This window comes from Chrysemys picta, chromosome 6, assembly GCF_011386835.1.
Source record: "Chrysemys picta bellii isolate R12L10 chromosome 6, ASM1138683v2, whole genome shotgun sequence".
Classification (NCBI taxonomy): domain Eukaryota; kingdom Metazoa; phylum Chordata; order Testudines; family Emydidae; genus Chrysemys; species Chrysemys picta.
In genome coordinates, this window is record NC_088796.1 from 71140987 (window position 1) to 71159730 (window position 18744).

Consider the following 18744-nt stretch of genomic DNA (forward strand, 5'->3'; position numbering starts at 1 on the left):
CACGTCTGGGAATTAGCTCTGTCCTCTGCAGGGCACCCTCTGCGGTGGTGTCCCGTCCATTGTCTGCTCCCCTGTTGGTGTCCGGACCCGTGTTGCTCCCTGCTCGGCAGTGTCCTCTTCAGGACACTGCCATCCGGCAGTGCCCACTGCTCTGGTCTCACCCCCTTCCGGGGGATTTGGTGTTATCAGCAGTCCTCCATCTGCACCTGTTCTAGTGGCCGGCTACAGCCTCAAAGTCTAGCCCCTTTATCACAGGGGCCAGCCACGGCCTGTATCAGGCCATGCTCCTCCTCAGCTAGGTGTACTACAAGGGGGGGGGGGGGACCCAGGCCCACCTGCTACTCTGGGTCCTGACCCAGGGACCCTCTGGCGGCCGCCTCCCTGCTCTCCCCTTGTCAGACTTTGTCTCTGGGCTGCTTCCCCTTCAGCCCTGTGCACCCACTTTGCCCTTTGTAGCAAGGCCTGCAGCCTGGGGTTTTCCTTGGCTGGAGCTCCCCAGTTCCTTCTGCCCTTCCCCAGCACTGCTCTGTCCAAGGTGCTACTTGTCAGCCCAGGAACCAGTCCTCCTCCCTTGCCAATCAGGGAGAGACTCCCTTTCCTCCTGCTAGGCAGCCTTTATATATGGCCTAACCCAACCCTGATTGGCTGCCTCTGCCCTGCCCTGATTGGCTCCTAACAGGCCTCTGTTGATTGGCTGCCAGCCTGCGTAGCCTCAAAGACCTGTTCCAGCCTTTTTTTCAGGGGGTGGGGCACCACCCCACCACATCTAGTAATGAGCAATTCCTGGGTTAAGATCTCTCTGAATCCATGGTCTCATGATGTTTCTGAAACAGGAATAGGGAGAAAAGCAGAAGGAGAGACTGGTTTCTAGACAAATTATCTTTCTATCCTTATAATAAAAGCAAACTTTTGGCTTGTGGGTCTCTGCAACATATTGCAAAGGTATTACTATGAAAGCCAAACACATGGAAGTAAATAGAATATATTTTGACTTTATTATTTGACCTTTTACACCTATGAGATAACACTTTTATTGAAAGTGCTTTGCAAATAATCACTTACACCACATAAAGGCGAGGCAGGGATGGTGTAGTCAAATGCACCAGTTGTTACACACTCACCAATTACCCACTGATGCAGGCCTGGATTTCAGGGTCCATTATACAAGTGAATCTCAATTATCCAGATGTCCTCAGAGGCCAACTTTAAAATGACCAGTGTTTGGAATAAATGATATTGGCTGCTATAATTTGATTTGGGGGACATATCCAGAGTTTGGATCAGGGTTTGGCTAATGGGAGATCACCTGTTAAAAGGAAATATTGGTCATGATATTGGAGCTAGGTAGACCTTACTCTTGTCAAGAAGTTCTAAGTGACCTTTATTTTTCACCACAGATTACAGAGAGAGGCAGAAGTGAGCTTTGTCACCTTGTCTGAGGGACATCAATTAAAAAAATCTTTGAAAAGAAATGAACAATGCTAGATTTTAAAAAAAAAAAATTAAAATATTCCTAGGGCTGAAATAGGGCTGCCAACTTTCTAATTGCAGAAAACCGAACACCCCTTCTCCGCCCCTTCCCCAAGGTCCCTCCCCTTCTTTGACTCCCTGCCCCCACTTGCTCCATCCTCCACCCTTACTCACTTTCACGGGGCTGGGGCAGGGGGTTGGGGTGTGGAAGGAGGGTGAGGCTTCTGGACGGGGGTGTGGGCTCTGGAGTGGGGTCTGGAGTGGAACTGTGAATGAGGGCTTTGGGATGCAGGAGAGGGCTCTGGGCTGGGGCCAGAAATGAGGGGTTCAGGGTGTGGGAGAGGGCTCTGGCTGGGGCTGGGGGGTTGGGGCCGGGAATGAGGGGTTTGGGGTGAAAGAAGGGGCTCTGGGCTGGGGCAGGGAGTTGGGGGTGTGTGGGGGGAGAGGACGGCTCTGGCTGGGGGTATAGACTGGGCTGGGGCCAGGGATGAGGGGTTTGGGGTGCAGCAGGGGACTGGGGCAGGGTGTTGGGGGGATGCGGGCTCCGGGAGGGAGTTTGGGTGTGGGAGGGATTCTGGACTGGGGCAGAGAGTTGGAGTGAGGGGGAGGGTTTGTGGTGCGGGTAGTGGTGTGGTCCTGGTAGTGCTTACTGAGGCTCCCAGGAAGTGGCCGCCAGGTCCCTGTAGCCCCTAGACGTGTGAGTGGCCAGGGAGGCTTTGCACACTGCCCTTGCGCCCACAGGCACCACCCCCGCAGCTCCCATTGGTTGCGGTTCCCATTGGTTGGCTGTTGGGGCACGAGCAGTGCGGAGCCTCCCTGGCCTCCCCTGTGGCTAGGGGCTGCAGGGACCTGGTGGCCGCTTCTGGGAGCCACATGGAGCTAGGGCAGATTGGGAGCCTGCCTTAGTCCTGGGCCCTCACTGTGCTGCTGATTGGACTTCTAACGGCCCAGTTGATGGTGCCTACTGGAGCTCCCAGGGTCCCTTTTCGACCGGGTGTTCTGGTCAAAAACCTGATTGCTGGCAACCCTAGGCTGAAAGGACACTGTTTTGTATTGGGCAGCCAGTCAGAGGATTAAATCAAAGCCCTTAAGCCAAAAAGATTTAGCCTAACAAGACTGGTTCACCTGGGTTTGTCTTTGGGAGGGTTCTGGGAGGTTGATGCAATGCTAGTCAAATCCATTCAAGTCAAATTAAAAGTATCCTTTAAAAATACAAATTATTTATTCCTCACATTCCCAGCTCCCTCTGATGTTAATGAGGCTCACCATCTATTTTGTGGGTAGAGAATGAAAAGAACCTTCTGTTTTAGCACTGGAGTCCTTGCACTTGCAAGGAACACCCACAACTCTGCTTTATACTCTGACGTACCCAAATCCAAAACTTGCTTCATCTACCACATGCTTTCTCAGTGGCCACAGATGCAGGAGCTGGCACAACACCTGTGGGGTGGGGAACCCTACTTCAGGCTCACTGGACAATTGTAGTGCTGCATTTGACATATTTAAATTTTAAAAATGCATTCTGAAATTGTTAATAACTGTGTAATTCATTATTTCCCATAAATGAGTGATTATATTCAGAAAAGAGGAATGAAGTCACCCCCCCCCCCCCGTCCTCCATGATGAGGAAACTTGGCTTTGTGGTTAAGACAGTGGCTAGGGACTCAAGAGATTTTTGGTTCACTTCTCAGCTATGCCACAATCTTTCTGTGTAACCCTGGGAAAGTCATTTTGACCCTGATCCTGCACATTACTCTGTGGGTTAGACCACTGACTTCTGTGGGTCTCCAGGCAGGTACAGGGGTTGGCCCACATAGAGTAACGCAGGACTGGATCCCATAGCTCTGTGCCTCAGTTTACCATCTGTAAAATGAAGCTAATACTGCTACCACCTTTCTCCCACCCTTTATCTGTCTTGTCTATGTAGAATGTAAAATCTAAGTAAGGATCTGTTTCTTGCTTGGTATTGTACAGCACCTCACAGAATGGGGTCCTGAAGTTGGGTGGGACTTTGAAGTGCACTGTAATATAAAAGATAAATAATGAAAATGAAGTGAACTAACACATTACAAAATGGAATTAGGACTTTGAAGTGAAAGTAGCATGCTAAGCATTTTAAAAAATAAACCTGAAACAGAAGGCTGGATACCTCATCCAACAGTATGTCTAAAATTGGCAATTATTCCACAAAAATATTTTCCTCACTCATATCTTCATCTAAATGGAATGCCAAGGACTCCCCATATGCAAAGAGGAAATTAAAGGTGATACAATAGCTCTCTTGGGACCTTCTATTTTAATTTGCTTTGTGTTTCAGTGTGATTATATATGAATAAGCAAATGAACATTTTAATGTCCAGGGGACTATTTATTTTTCTAGACTGCATGTTAGCAATAAATGATTCCTATAAATAGTCACTTGTGCATCTCTTTGATTGAACAAAGCCCTTTTTTTTTATTCCAGACTTTCGGTGTAACTGTAAAGCTGACAGTCATTTGGCTACCACAATAAAGGTTGCATGAAAGTAATTTTGGACTCAAACATGAAATGAGCTGTCAGAATGCAAGTAGCAGAAGTAGGATGCTATTTCTGACAGGAATCAGTGGAACATATTGTTTAATTTCCAGCCTGAAGGTCAAGCATTCTGGAGTTTCCTATTGGCTACTGCTGAACAATATTGATACGTAGTATATGTGATAGTGGATTCCAGTAAAGTCAAAAAAAAAAAAAAAAGGGGCACATGGTTTTTCCACACTGCTGATTTCTATCCGTAATTGTGTGAGAATGGGATACCTTTTTTTTTGCCTTTCAAGCCATTTAATGTGTTGGCTGATTAATTAAAACATTACTTATTTATTAACCTATTTTTTTTACTTGAGGGAGACCAAAATAAATGGAAAATGTATGTTAACTTCAAACCACCACAAGATCAAATTCTGTCTTCAGCTTCTTATGCATTGATCTGAAATCAGCTTGAGGGCTCCAGCATATCCGAGGCCATGTCTTCATTGCTAAAACCAGATGTATCTTTGTGGAGACAAAGCGCAGGTAGTTTTCGCCATAGTGTAACTAGGTGAGGTCAACCAGAGGCAGGGATATAGAGTGGACTTCACCTAGCTACCTCACGGTGAAAAGTATCTGTACCTTGTTTCCACTAGGATTTTACAGTGAGATAGCTAATGCACAATAATCAATCTGCTGTAAAACATCTAGGCTAATCAGATAGCAAATGTAATCTATTGGGACAGGGGGTGGGGGGGGGGGGTAATAGGAGCCTATATAAGAAAAAACCCCAAATATCGGGACTATCCCTATAAAATCGGGACATCTATCACCCTAAAAACACCATAGTTTTTGCCACTTAAATCAGAATGAGGGTCAAATTTGGGCTATAATGAGGCATGTAATTGTGCACATAATTATAATTAAAAGATTTTGGGCCAGACTCTGATCTCAGCTACACTGGTGCAAACCTGGAGTAACTCCATGAACTGAGGTGAACTTGCACTGGATTTACACTGATGTGAAATGATCAGAATCTAGTCCCCTTTTTTTTTTTTGCTACACAAAAACTACCATGATATAAAAAGAATATGCTTGTCTAATCTTGTGAATGCTACTGAACTTTGGCCGTGTACTGTAGGCTACATACTGCATAGTCTCAATTGATGATGACTCAAATCTCAAAATAGCCTGCTAAAATGCTGCTGTATATGTTCTATCCAAGTGTCCACTTGATAGTCCAAATACCTTTTATGAATTAAATATTAGACTCATTACATTTTCCTAACATTCCAATAAAATGCACAAATGTTATATGTCTGAGATTTGTGAGTCTTCTCTAACTTGTACACGGCTTTGAAAATATACCATGAAGTGGATGAATGATAGAACAGTGTACTTACATTTTAATTTACTTATATTTTTATTTCTCATTCTGCAACTTTTCCACACATGGAGCAAAGTTCACAAGAGGATAGTTAATTCAAAAGCTGCAACTGTGGAAGGATGCTACATAATAACAGATAAACACCTTCCCCTGGATCTCTTCAATCATTGTCTTTATCAGCGTCTATGCATCTAGTTAAGAAACGGAACAAGATTCCTTAAACAGACTTTAATCCTCCACAGCTGGATGCTCTTTATCAATAGATGTGAGGAGTCAGAATGAAGAATTAGTAAACTACAGCAAACGTATACAGGTCTAATGCTCTGAGAGCTGTGCTTTCTGCTTTTAGACCATTGCTTTCAGTAAAGTAGTCAAGACCAAAAAAAACAATAGTCTTCTCCCATGTAACTTTGCATTCAGTGCTTGTGCTGTAGCCATGGAATTGTGCTCCAGATTATAAAGGCGGTTCTCCTGATCTCAGGTTAACTTCCCACAAACAGAAATGTTTTTTTATTTTATTCCATTGTAATGTCGAGCCATTGACAAAGACCTAGGCAGAAAAGCTCTGTTAGAAGCGACTTACTCAGATGATGCTTCATTCTTGTTCTGTTCTTGTTTTCTGATCCTTACAGGATGTGATTCTCCTTTTATCTTTTCTGGCCGGACACAGCACTATACTGGAGAAATTGATTTTTGAACAGGTGTATGAACAAAAGCTTTTTCTATCCAAAGCTTGTTGGGGGGAAAAACTGTGTTTTGAGGCAGCAAAATGAATAAATTGAATGTTACGTACTAAATAGACAGAAAAATCTATCTGCAATTTGCAGGCTAACAAGTACCATAACGGTTAGTTTTCTTCTAAAAAGAAGTCAAGGGGAGGGATCAGATTTACTGCCATGGCAGGCTTATTAGCTGCTTTAAAAAAAATCCCTTCAGTCTTACATTTTTGTTTGTATGCTTAACAACAGTGTTAAATCACTCAAGGCAACATTAAAAACTGAGCTCTCTTGAGACTTTATCAGTTTTTAGGTCTAAGCCTCAGAACATTTAAATGCTATGATAGAAAACTACTACCTTTTAGGCAGTTATTGACTAATGTTTTCCCATCTACTAGATTTCAGACCATGTGCCAGCTAATAAATTGGAAAATTTATATGAAACTAAAATATTAAAACAGATGTTTTGATTGAACACATTTAATTTCATTTTTTGAGTCTCAACATCAGTGATTTGGTAACATAACTCCTTATTATGAGGCAATTAAAGAAGCAAATTGTTTTCTTGTAATTGGGTTATAATATTATATAAAGAGGGCAGATTTTTAAGTCCAGCTGTGTACTAAGGATCATTGAGTTTCTTGAAGCCTACAGGTATGGATAAGTGTTGAAGTTCAGTAGCCAGTTTTATTGTAATCGTGTTGAACATCAGGGAACAAATGCATTGGCCATGTATCATGTAGTCTCCATCATTGCACTGAAATGAATTAGTCTGGTTGAAAAAGGTTATTGTCCTTCTGAAGTTTTAGCTGCCCAATTTTATTGCATTCTTATGTCAATGGGTAACAGTGAAAGATGTGGGCTAATCTTACATATTTGCAGACAAGAAAATCTAAGGGTTAAATCCTGGTCCCTACAAGCCAAGCCTGTTTTATGTTTGTTGTAGATGTTAAGGCCAGGTCCCACTGTGTGCCATTGCAATAACACAAAGCCATAAATGTGGCACATTTGGCTTTGTGAGGATTCCTCAGCCTAGGTGAGCCCTGAGGAGTTGTAGGACCACTGCAGCAGCTTCTTTGCTATCCTCCTTTTGGCCCCTGGTGTGGGGAGAGTATGGGGGTGTAGGGGTGAAAATGTTCTGGCCCAGGGCATCCTCATGCTTTGGTGCTCCCTGGCTACCAGAATGATTTGGGGGGGAGGTGGTGGTGGGCAGGGGGGCGGGGGGGGGGGGAGGATCATAAAGCTGATCTGCTTTATGCTGAGGAAAAAGAGGCCAGCATGAAAGAGTTCTTCCCCCTCAGAGCTGCACTGAACTCAGGTCTGATTCTATTCTAGTTTTTAATGCAGAGCCCATCACCACAATATCTCTGAGTATTTTCTGGTCATGTGTCCCAGCAGGCAACTCAGAAACAGGCTGGTTTTTGCATGAGATGGAATCCCTTCAGTCCAGAGAACAGCAGTGAAAGCCCGCTGTAATGGCTTCACATGGCCCTATATACAATCGCAGATTCTCCAGCCGGGGAGAATCTCTTGACACTCAGAGATGGCCCTGTTTTGCAAGAAAAAAACTCAAGATACACCTCTACCTCGATATAACGCTGTCCTTGGGAGCCAAAAAAATCTTACCACGTTATAGGTGAAACCGTGTTATATTGAACTAGCTTTGATCCACTGGAGTGCACAGCCCTGCCCCCCCCCCCCCCGGAGCACTGCTTTACCGCGTTATATCTGAATTCGTGTTATATCGGGTGGCGTTATATAGAGGTAGCGGTGTACTTGAAAATTTGACTTTAGTGGAGCTATGTTGATTTACACCAGCTGCGGGTCTGACCCATATATTTCTGTCCCATCAAGAGCAGAGAAAGCATCCAGTTTGCCTTCATCAGTATCTGAGTGGATATGCTCCATATCTTTGTCACCTCTAGATTAGACTACTACAGTGTGCTCTACATAGGGCTATACCTTGAATCTGTTTGGAAGCGTAAGCTAATGCAGAATGGGATATTAAGGGGGGGTATTTGCATATATAAATATTTACAGTACTTTATATGGCATAGTGTCAGATTGTCAAAACATATATGACAAGAAAGATTAAAGATATATTAATCAAAAGAATAGATCAAGTTCTTCTGTAAGGGTTTGCTATGTAGAATTTGAGACTTCTCAGTTCTGCGATTTATTAAGAATTTGTGTGAATTTTATTTGCAACCCTTTTGGCATTTCTGAAGTTCACTTTGCTGTGTACCTAAAAATCACAAACATCTTGATGGAATTCTTGAACATGTTCTATTTTTATTAAAAGCAAAGAAAGATTTACAGGCATAATAGACTTACCTCCATCTCAGATTGGAACATAATTGGCTAGTCATATTTGCAGTGCATAGTTTAGAACAAGCTTACTAATTCTTTAGACTGTCATTTACGAGTCTAGTAACAATCAAGGAAGCTACATAACATAAGGCTGAACTTAAGTATTTCATTGGTAAGAACATGGCGCTTACATAGTTCTGAGATCAAGTACTTACCTACACCTTGGGAATGAATCAGTTTGTTACTAGATTAACTAAACTGCAAGATTATGAAATGAACATGCATAATACTGTGCACTCTATCTTGGCTCGTCTCTTTTAAAATAAGTACATTTATATACTATATGAAGTTAATGGTAAATTTTGACACTTGTGGTTTTTGATTTGCTATAAGCATTTCCATTTGGCAATTATCACTAGACATAGTGATTCATTCACTTAAACATTTTAATTACTAAGAATTTCATGTATTTAAATTAAAAATAAAATCAAATTTTCCTACTTATTTGGCCATCCCATTATTACTAGAATAATAATTAAATCCCCCACAAAATTGATATTATTTGCTGGTGATGTGTATGTTGAGGAATAAAAAACAAAGTTCTTCTCCTTCAGTCTTTTGTTTAACAAACCAAAATAAGTCATTTTGAGAATTATACAGTATTCATGTCTAATACTGTTTGAACCATTTTGATGTTTTCATCTTCAAGGAAACAAGGACACTAAATATTATGTGATGTCTATATGTATCAATTCATCATCCCTCAAAATATAATCAATTCAAATCATGTACAATGTGCCTCAGGATATTTTCTATTCTCTGCAATGAATTGTCTTAATGAATGAACACATCATTTAAAACATGTCGAAAATATAGAATTATATTGAGTTGTCAAAGCAATAAAGTAAGTTGGAAGGAAGATCTGAAAAAGTGACTAAGTGAAATATTAAAACCCAGTAATTACATCAATTGGAAAGTAGTTGCATACTAAAGATTTGTTTTATTGAACACACAATTTCTTCAACATTTAAATTAATGAAGTTTTCTTTTAAATAATTAATTTTACATCCTTCCTACAATATCAAGTAAGGAGGAGAAGAGTGGTTTTGTGGTTAAAATGGTAGTAGGAGTTTACTGCTGCCTCCACCATGTTTATGCAAAGTCCTGCCACAAATATTTGGTGTTATCATAGGTAAGGATCTGAACCTTTTTATCAGTTTCCCTCACCTTATAAACATATGAACAAAGGCTAACCTCGCACATGAAAGTCAGTAAGAGCAATGGATGAAACATTAATGAGAGAAAGGGGATATACGTTTTTGGGATAAAAGAAACAAGATTCAGATGAACCTGGTATTACCTGCTCTCCATGGTTAATTAGGGACTGATTCACTGCTACTTTAAGTTTGTATTTACACTAGTGAACTGCATTGAAATCGGTAAAATTACACAAACACACAACTGAAGCGGTGCAGTGTTGAAGTAGGCCCTTGCTGTAGATTTTCATTAATATGTGGCTGTTTGGTGCTATTGCTGGTCAGGACTCTTGTACTACTGCAGCTGACTAGGAAGTGCAAGAGAGAGTGATGATAAAATGTTCAGCTATTTCTGTGTAATTATGGCATATACTAGAGAACAATCCTGCATTGGCAGGGATAGGTCCAATAGGTCTTTTCCAATTTCTGTGTTTAGCTTATTTTAGGCACATGTAGCTTTCTGACTGGAAGATCTCCAAAAACTCAGAACTAGCAAAACCGTAAGTGTTTCCAAAGAGTTCTATTGAGCTCATCACATTCATGAAACCAAAGAAGGCTAAAACTCAGCAGTGCATGTTACAGACAGTATCAAAATGAACATAAATGGAGCAAATCCATCATTACCAAACCTCAAGGCATTTTAAAAACATTTAGGGCCTGCCATTTTGTACCCAGAAATAATCATTGGCACAGTTGTATGCCCAGAAATCAGTTAACTGGTCTGCTCGCTGCCTTCATTTATTTCCACAAAATTGTGCCTGAAATATTTGTTGGTACAAAATGGAAGGCTTGATTTAAAAAATAAAAATAAAAAATCAGTCCTTAAACTCACCATGTCATTGCTCATAAATAATATGAATGGGCCCCATGTGTTCTAAGCTTTGGGACAAAGACTTGAATTAAATTTCCACCTTTGGAAGTTGGGGTTATAGTATTTCCTTAGTGCATGTACATAATTAAACAAAAAGTAATGTTACGTATGTTTTGGAGGAAGAATATGCTGTCAACTACCACTGCCAAAGTTGGAGGGAATTTGGATAATGGTTCAGCCTCATTTCTCATAAAAACAGATTAAAACAGCGCCCCTGGGAGGAAGTGTGATCAAGGAAGTCTTTGACAATAGGAAGTAGAGGGAAGACTCTTTGAGACCCAGCACTTTTATGGATCTCTGCTGTTTTAATCTATATAAGTGGCCTAATTTAAACAAGACAAAGCAGCAGAAGTGGAAAATAATGAGGAACAAATTTAGAACAGATGGGAGGAAAGAGTTTCTAATGCAGAAAATTGTACACAGGTGAGAGTGTTGCTGAGATAATTTGGATGCAAGAATAATGGACAGTATTGATGATCTGAACATGATGCTAATCAGAAAAGGCATTGAGTGGTCGCTCCTTATGGTATATGTTCATTTAAGTTGCTATTTTTACATCTCTTAAGGCTTCTTTTACAATCCTTCCCCTTATGGTTAATGGTGGCGGCAGACAACCTATTAGCAAAATGTTGTCAAAGATCTAGACTCCAATGCAAAGCACTCTCCAGTCCTAATTCCTTTTATGAGGGGACAGCAATATGTACCTTGCCATTCTGAGGCTGGAAATAATAATTATTATAGTTGAGATGTACAGAGTGAACCACAATGCAGAAAGTGAAGTGTGATCCATGACTAGCAAGTTGCAAGTGCTAAGTTGCTTAACTTTTAGATCATCACACTGTACTGAATTGTAAGAAGAAATTTGTAGCTATTTTCCAGTTATTGTGCCCAGTTTCATATACACCCAATTCTTAAAAAAATATTGTACTGTTCATTAAATCATAGCAATTTCTTGCCCTTCTATAGCTCAACTCTTAGCATTTTGGATAGACTATCTGCAAATATGGAGTCATATGATCTAGTTATGGAGTCATTTATTTATCCTTCCAAGCTAATTATGAAGTCATTAGAAACCAGTAAGGAATCTGCAAAAGTGCAGATAAAGTAAACGGGAACCCTAACATACAGATACCTTTTTTCTGTAACTTTCCAATTCCATTAATGTGTAATGTATAAATTATGGTGAAAAGTCAAAACCAACCCTGATAAATAATGTAATCATATACATAATGGGGTACATGTGGAAAAAGAACCACATCTGTTATTTGCTGATATCCACTGAAGTATAACACTTTGCTGGAAAATGCACATCAAGCTGTGATAAGACACAAATGTGTTCACATGAACAAGAACCCAATCTTTAACGTGTGTTCATTTGTAGATCCCTGTAGAGAAGTGTGGAATGCGAATCAATTTCCGCAAGACAGATAAAGCGGTAAAGAAAGCAGAAGTGTGTGCCCTCTGAACTGATAGCAGGTATGTTTAGATTTAGAACTTCTGTTGGGCATCTGGGGAACAGAAGGATGAAGAGCTTGGCTCTTTTGCCTCTATGAATATCCTGCTTGTGAACAGTGATAGTATCATTTGCTGGGATTCTGCATCGTTAGGTGTGGGTGCAAATGCAATAACACAATTTCTTTTATGATCTGGCAAAAAAAAAAAAATCCATGTCTTGTAAAAGCCATTTTTCACATCATTTCCTGGCTCTTTTCTTCTTCCTCCTCCTGCCACTCCACAAAAATGTATAACTTTCAAGCTGCCTGGAGGCTTAAGCTCTAAGCACACTAAAGCAGAACTACTGGTGTAGCCAAAAGACCTGGCCTATTGCATTTATATGTACTTACCTGTCAATTACTTTCATATTATCATAGAAGTGTAGGACCAGAAAGGGAAAACAGGTCATCTAGTTCAGTCCCCTGCACTCAAGGCAGGATGAGTTGTGTGTTTATATAGCTATGGCATATACTCAATTGACTGGTTAACTGCTGTGCATAGGACAATAGCAAAACTGTGAGAAATTTTCAATTAGCTTTGAGGATAAGATTGTTTGGATTCAGAAAGAGCTATTTACCACAGAGACATTTCTGAGAAGGACAAACATGTAGTCTTCCTGTGTGAGTTTCACCTAGTGTTACTCATGAGGTTTTGGAAGACTACCCTTCTTTGGTAATAAAATCTACTGGGGATATTGTCAACATCTCTATGTGAAATAGCAGTATGTCATGTTCTCTAAAAGAAGCAATTCTTCAGCCCTTGCTCAAGAAAAAATCATGTGACATCAAGTTAATGTGCATCATAGAATTGATGGAGTTGTGCTTGAGCAACTATTCCGTTTCTCTCTGAGAGCACCTGGAGTGTAGCATCGGGTGGCTATTCATACATTCTTGGGGAATGCTTATAGAATCATAGAAGGAAAGGGCTGGAAGGGACCTCAAGAGGTTATCTAGTCCAGTCCCCTGCACTCATGGCAGAACTAAATATTATCTAGACAATTCCTGACAAAGTGTTTGTCCAACCTGCTCTTAAAAATCCCCAATGATGGAGATTCCACAACCTCCCTAGGCAATTTATTCCAATGCTTAACCACCCAGACAGTTAGGAAATTTTTCCTAGTGTCCAAGCTAAACTGCCCTTGCTGCAATTTAAGCCCATTGCGTCTTGTTCTATCCTCAGAGGTGAAAGAGAACAAGTTTTCTCCTACTTCCTTGTAACCTTTTATGTACTTGAAAACTTTTGTCCTCCCCTCCCATAAGTCTTCTCTTTTCCCAGATTAAACAAACAAACAATTTTTTTTTTTTTTTTACAATCTTCCCTCATAGGTCATATTTTCTAGACCTTTAATCATTTTGCTCTTCTCTGGACTTTCTCCAATTTGTCCACATTTTTCCAGTTGAGGCCTAAATCAGAGCGGAAGAATGTGTCTTGCTTACAACATTCCTGCTAATACATCTGTGGTGGGGCTGCTGCCCCACGCCCAGAAAGTGTGGGCTGCGGCAGGCCCGGGTGCCTGCATGTTCCGGCAGCCAATGAGTGAAGGGCTTGTTGCGAGCCAATCAGAGAACGGATTGGGGCCAGACAATCAGGGCCCAGCTCAGCCATATAAAAGACTGCTCAGGGAGAGAGCAGTCAGTCTGTCCCAGGCCTTCAGAGGGGAAGGTCTGTCTGTCTGTCTGTCTCCAGAGCTGGGAGGCCAGCACCACGGACAGCGCAGTGCAGGCCAGCCTTGGAGAGTGGGAGAAGGTCCTACTCCGTAGCCTGCCAGGCGGCCGGCCTTGTAGGAAAGGACCTAGCGGGAAGGAGGGCCGTTGGGGAAGCGGTCCAGAGGAACAGACAGAGGAGGAAGGAGAAGGAGGACAGCGAGGCTGTCGCTAGAGGGCCTCTCGACCGGGACTCAGAGTAGTGGGCGGGCCTGGGTCCCCCCCCCCTTCCCTTTGTTCCCCTTGGCAGTACACTCAGCTATTGGCCGCAGGGAGCGGCCAGCTGAAACTACACCAGATCCTTGACTGGGGGGATCGGACTTGAAGGTGTAGGACTGTGGGTCATCCAGCCCCCGGAAGGGGGTGTGAATGGACAAAGGGACACTGTCGGAGGACAGTGTTCCAGAAGAGGAGGCTGTGCGTTGGGAGCAACGCGAGTCCGCACGCCAACCAAAGGCGAGACGACAGGCGGGACGCCACCAGAAGGGGGCGCTCTACTGGATCGAACCAATTCCCCGAGACGACCAGTAGGAGGCGCCGCAGTGGTTAGTCCCAACCCTGTCACAACATCCCAGAATGATGTTTGCTTTTTTTTGCAACAGTGTTATACTGTTGAATCCTATTTAGCTTGTGATCCACTAGGACCCTCCGATCCCTTTCTGCAGTACTCCTTCCTAGTCATTTCCCATTTTGTATGTGTGCAACTGATTGTTCCTTCCTAAGTAGAGTATTTTGCATTTGTCCTTATTGAATTTCATCCTATTTACTTCAGGCCATTTCTCCAGTTTGTCCAGATCATTTTGAATTGTAATTCCATCCTCCAAAGCACTTGCAACCCCTCCCAACTTTGTATAGTCTTCAAACATTACAAGTGTACTTTCTATACCATTTTCTAAATCATTGATGAAGATATGGAACAAAACTGTCTCACATGTCCAGCTCATAAACAAACTAGCAAAATACAACCTAGATGGAGCTATTATAAAGTGGGTGCAGAACTGGTTGGAAAACCATTCCCAGAGAGTAATCATCAGTGGTTCACGGTCAAGCTGGAAGGGAACATTGAGTGGGGTCCCACAGGGATCAGTTCTCAGTGAAAAGCACCACTATGTAGGCAAGCAGCTACGTTTTGCACTACCTGTAGTTTCTGTATTGTCTTAAAGTGTAAAGCACATACAGGAATTTCAGTCTGGCTATGACAAAACACAGCTGCTGGCCTACATAGTGGTGCTTTTCACTGAGAACACAACACCTGTGCTCCATTATCACCATCATTGTTATTTGATAAGCACCAATAGCATGCTTGGCAGTGCTGTGCCAAGGGTGTTCTGGCCCATTTTGAAGACTCAAATCTGCCACCCAGCTGCAAAAAAAAAAAAAGAACAAAAAACCAACTCCCCCCCCCATCACAAAACCTCTCCACCATACCAAAAATGCATTCACTGCCAAGTACTCTTGCAAAGGAACTCTCCTAACCTTTGTTGAAGCAATAATTAGCTCATCCCAGTCTATTTGCTTTGTTTCCATGTTCCTATAGAAATAACTACCCCTAATCACTTAACCTTTCCTGCCCCATGAACGCTCTTAGATAGACTTTGATTAATTTTATATTGCTGAATCTCCTTTCACTAAGAGCCATGGTTAAAGGAAGACAGCAAAAAAATATGCACTGCTGTTTCTATGTTAAGAAAACTCACATCTGAAGACTTTTTTTGAAAGTAGTTAAGGAGATCAATAGGCATCTTCACTTCTAAGTCATCCTTAAAGCCTTACTTGAAAAAACTGGTGAAGAGCTCAATCTTATTGCGTATGTCTACATGGGGATAAAAAAAATCTCTGCAACTGGACCAGGTCAGGTGAATTGAGTTTGCTAGAGTCAGGCTCTAGGGATGAAAAATTGCTATGTAAACATTTGGGCTAGGGCTGGAGCTCAAGCTCTGGGACTTGTGAGGGTGGAGGATCCTGGAGCTTGGGCTCCAGTCCTAGCCTGAACGTTTGACCAGCAATTTTTAGTCCTGCAGCCTGAGCCCTGGAAGCCTGGGTCAGCTGACCTAGGTCAGCTGTGGTCATGCCGCAGAGCTTTTATCCCCATGTAGACATACCCCTAGAGTTAAATCTTCAGGGTGGCTGGTAACTACATTTTAAGAATGCCTCATTAGCTCTTTGCTGCTGAAACTTCAGTTTCTCACCCATCAAAACAAAAAAATCTCCCACAAAACTAAAACTCTTTCCAACTCCATGAAATGTACACATCCTATCCTCTAATTGTGTTAATATTGCGTCTCATTTGGGGTTGAAAACCTCCCATTTAAAATTTTTTTGGATCTGATGAACCTTTGTCCTGTGCAAGTTTGCCTCGCATTGTTTTTCTCCTTTGAAATTGTTACTCTTTGAACTGTGTGGATATACTGAATGTTTCAGCCTGATAAACAGCAGCTTCCTTGCATGCAATGAATACAGAAGACCATAATTCCAGTCAATCCACTTGAAGGCCACCAAGTAAACTGTGAGCCATTTGAATGTCAAGATACGGACTCTGCAATTTTTTGCTCACAACATTGATTTTTTGATAAGATGTAGTATACTACATCTTGGCCAAAACTAGAAATGAACACTCTGTAATGTTTGCAAGCTAGTGGCTTCTGACTAAAGTTCTGGTGTAAGATTGTGAGAAACCTTGATCTCATCTAAAACATCAAGCATACCCTGAACCTGATATCATAGTGGACAGATTGCCTCAACCCTTACTGACCATCTTATCATGCTTTGGCATTTTAATGCAATAATAATGCCTTTTCAACACAGCCCAACAACTAGTAGAAGTAGAAAACAGAGTGCATAATCTGTGAACAAGTTCAAAAAATAGAACATCCATTGTGGCTCCAACACATTCATTGAGCGGGCAGCCCATGAAATAAAAGAAATGTACTGATTTATCTGCTTAGTTTGATTTTGAACACCTTTGTATGCTGCAGCCATGTTAGCTTTGTCATAGCTTTGTTCCCTGAAACCAGTTATAACTTAAATGACTTTTTTAGCTTCTCTAAAATAACCTCTGTTATACTCTCCCTTGTTTTACTGTGGCTATCAATGAAATAAACAAAGCTCTCAACAACCTTTGTTCCATCATTTGAAACCTCCACATACTTGAACACCTGGGATATTTGTTCCATTTGTTGCTGACCCAAATGAAGAAATTTGCAATGCCAGTAACCTCAAACATGTTGAAGAAAAGAATCATTGGCCACCTATTTGTCTTGCACCTGCAGGAGTACATTCTTGCAAGATGGTCCATGTTATCAACACAACCTTTAGTGTCATTGTAGTAGAGAATTATATGGGGTTTCTTTGTTTGTCACCTTCCAGAACCTTGAAGTCATGCATTGTTGATAGCTTTAGTACCAACTTGCCTCCCTTTGGAACATAGGGAGAGTAGCGTAGCAAACTCAAACACTGATAATTATTCTCTTCTGCAATGCAACTGCATGTCACTAGGTATATCTGGCTTGTTTAATTGGATTGTTCCAACATAGGTCATGTTTTCATTGAGTAGATCTTCAGCAAGCTGAATAATGGTGAAGTTATCCCCAACTACATTTCTTCCAGTCTTCTACTGGGCTGAACACAGACAGGAGTCTGTGACTAAATTGATGAACAATCTGAAGACTAAATTGATGAACAATCAATGCAAACGTGGTCTTCCTTCTCAGAGCTACTCTCAACGTGATCTGTCAAAGTTACTATTTTTAATAGATTGTCATCACATGACAACTCACTTTCAGAGTCGCAAATCATTTTTATAAGGTCAGAAGCGGAATATCGGGCCCATTTATTTGCCATCTTGAATTCTGCAATATAGAAAGTCTCCTGAGTCTGCAGTGTTTGGAGTACAATATCTAGACAGAAAATCCCTTCAAGACTGTTAAGCAGAGAGAGCCAGAATCGGTTCACTCTGTGTGGAGGTACCTATCAAGCCTAGATTTGAAGGGTCCAACATCCCTGGAGTACTTTCTACCTTGGGGTGACAGTAGGCAGCAACTACTGTCACTGCAATACATTATCAGTTGGCATATGCTAAATATTACAATACAAGATTCTCACTAGACGCAAATGTGTGTATAACTTAACTACTAAAAATACAGGATAACAGTGCAACATGTTTGGGGTATATATGTACCCCACATATTTTGATAGTGAAAATGTGTGTTTTGTGCTAAATTAATGTATTTCACTGAATTGTGTATATGTCCTAAAACAGCGTAGCTGGAGAGCCATTAGTTGGTGAGTTATTGCAATATATGTGCTCATAGGGCACATTATCCCATGAATGTGGATGAGGGTTAAGGTTCACACTTATGTAGCTAAAAATTGGGGGTAAGGTTGGAAGAGGATAGTATTTCTATATAACTAGTAGAATGGTGGCATGAAAATGTGAAATGTAAGCTGAAATCATGAATTAAATATGAAAAATACAAAAACAAGAAGAATATGAAAAATTAGATATAAGTTTGCTCTTCTTTGTTGGAAGTTATTACTCCAGATCAAAGAATAGACTGTTTTGAACAGCGATTTAACCTTTGGCAATATCAATGACTTGCCAAAGTAGTGGCAAAACCACCATCCATTTATCTGTGCACAGGCACATTCAGAGGAAGTGTGGCATGTGGATCGATAACGCAAGACGGATAAAGCTATAAAGAGAGCAAAAGTTCTTTTTGTTAATAAAATGTGCACTTGCAGCCAACAACCAGAATCAGATAAATTCAGTTGGAGCTTCTGTTTGACATCTGTGGAACAGAAGGAGGAACAGGTTTCCTTTTCTGCCTCTTCGTTTGTTTGTGTTGGGGACAAACCATGATGACATCACTTTCTGGGATTCAACATAGTTAGGCATGGATGCAAATGGAGTGGCAGAACTGTATTTGTCTTGGCAAAAACAGGAATAGCAACTTGTAAACGTAGCACTGGAAGTAAGATGGAAGGCTTGTCTTTTGGTTAAAGCACAGAATACCCAGGCTCTATTTTTGGCTCTCA

The 18744-nt window shown here is 41.4% G+C and overlaps 1 long non-coding RNA gene across 1 annotated transcript in view; it reads left to right on the forward strand.

Annotated features, from left to right (window-relative positions):
* LOC122172180 (uncharacterized) overlaps positions 1 to 18744 on the forward strand; it is a 231344-nt gene that overhangs the window by 114324 nt on the left and 98276 nt on the right. Inside the window, exon 2 of the long non-coding RNA XR_010588830.1 lies at positions 11895 to 11989. This is a non-coding gene — a long non-coding RNA (uncharacterized LOC122172180). The remainder of the gene's footprint in view (positions 1 to 11894; positions 11990 to 18744) is intronic.